Raw genomic sequence first — 1,926 nt, 5'->3', positions numbered from 1 at the left:
AAGAAGATCTAAAAAATATTCTTTGCCATTCAAAATATTATTAAAACCTCATAGTTTCGTATGTTGTCCAAAATGTGACAAAAGCGCCAAAATTCATGATGATTTTTTTTCAAAGAAAACCTTTCTGGAGTGTTTTTCATGCCCTCCTTTACATTATTTCATCATATGGCACGTTTTTACAACATGTTTGAAAAATCCCTTTTTTTTTCGACATAGTATAGTAAGGACGTTTTTTTGCGCCAAAATTCATGATGATTTTTTTTTTTGAGAAAACCTTTCTGGAGTGTTTTCCACGGCCTCCTTTACAGTATTTCATCATATGGCACGTTTTTACAACATGTTTGAAAAATTGCTTTTTTTTCGACATAGTATAGTAAGGCGTTTTTTTGTGCCAAAATTCATGATGATTTTTTTTTCAAAGAAAACCTTTCTGGAGTGTTTTTCACGACCACCTTTACATTATTTCATCATATGGCACGTTTTTACAACATGTTTGAAAAATCTCATTTTTTTTCGACATAGTATAGTAAGGCGTTTTTTTGTGCCAAAATTCATGATGATTTTTTTTTCAAAGAAAACCTTTCTGGAGTGTTTTTCATGCCCTCCTTTACATTATTTCATCATATGGCACGTTTTTACAACATGTTTGAAAAATCCCTTTTTTTTTTCGACATAGTATAGTAAGACGTTTTTTTGCGCCAAAATTCATGATGATTTTTTTTTCAGAGAAAACCTTTCTGGAGTGTTTTCCACGGCCTCCTTTACATTATTTCATCATATGGCACGTTTTTACAACGTTTGAAAAATTGCATTTTTTTTCGACATAGTATAGTAAGGCATTTTTTTGTGCCAAAATTCATGATGATTTTTTTTTTCAAAGAAAACCTTTCTGGAGTGTTTTTCACGACCAACTTTACATTATTTCATCATATGGCACGTTTTTACAACATGTTTGAAAAATCTCATTTTTTTTCGACATAGTATAGTAAGGCGTTTTTTTTGCGCCAAAATTCATGATGATTTTTTTTTCAAAGAAAACCTTTCTGGAGTGTTTTTCATGGCCTCCTTTACATTATTTCATCATATGGCACATTTTTACAACATGTTTGACAAATCCCATTTTTTCTTCGACATAGTTTAGGATGTCGTCCAAGAGCTGAAACAAAGCTGTCCATGTCGCTCAACTGGTTAAGAGGGTGACTCATAAACAAAACTACATTGGAGACGCAGGTTTGATTCCAGCTTTGGGAAGAAAAAGATCTAAAAAATATTCTTTGTTATTCAAAATATTATTAAAACCTCATAGTTTCGTATGTTGTCCAAAATGTGACAAGAGCGCCAAAATTCATGATGATTTTTTTTCAAAGAAAACCTTTCTGGAGTGTTTTTCATGCCCTCCTTTACATTATTTCATCATATGACATGTTTTTACAACATGTTTGAAAAATTGCTTTTTTTTTCGACATAGTATAGTAAGGCGTTTTTTTTGCGCCAAAATTCATGATGATTTTTTTTTGAAAGAAACCCTTACCATAGTGTTTTTCCATGGCCTCCTTTACATTATTTCATCATATGGCACGTTTTTACAACATGTTTGAAAAATGGCATTTTTTTTCGACATAGTATAGTAAGGCGTTTTTTTGCGCCAAAATTCGTGATGATTTTTTTTTCAAAGAAAACCTTTCTGGAGTGTTTTTCACGACCATCTTTACATTATTTCATAATATGGCACGTTTTTACAACATGTTTGAAAAGTCTCATTTTTTTTCGACATAGTATAGTAAGGCGTTTTTTTGCGCCAAAATTCATGATGATTTTTTTTTTCAAAGAAAACCTTTCTGGAGTGTTTTTCACGGCCATCTTTACATTATTTCATAATATGGCACGTTTTTACAACATGTTTGAAAAGTCTCATTTTTTTTCGAC

The sequence above is a fragment of the Amphiprion ocellaris genome, chromosome 2 (assembly GCF_022539595.1).
Source record: "Amphiprion ocellaris isolate individual 3 ecotype Okinawa chromosome 2, ASM2253959v1, whole genome shotgun sequence".
In the NCBI taxonomy this organism is placed as follows: Eukaryota; Metazoa; Chordata; class Actinopteri; family Pomacentridae; genus Amphiprion; species Amphiprion ocellaris.
This window is presented reverse-complemented; position numbering follows the sequence as displayed.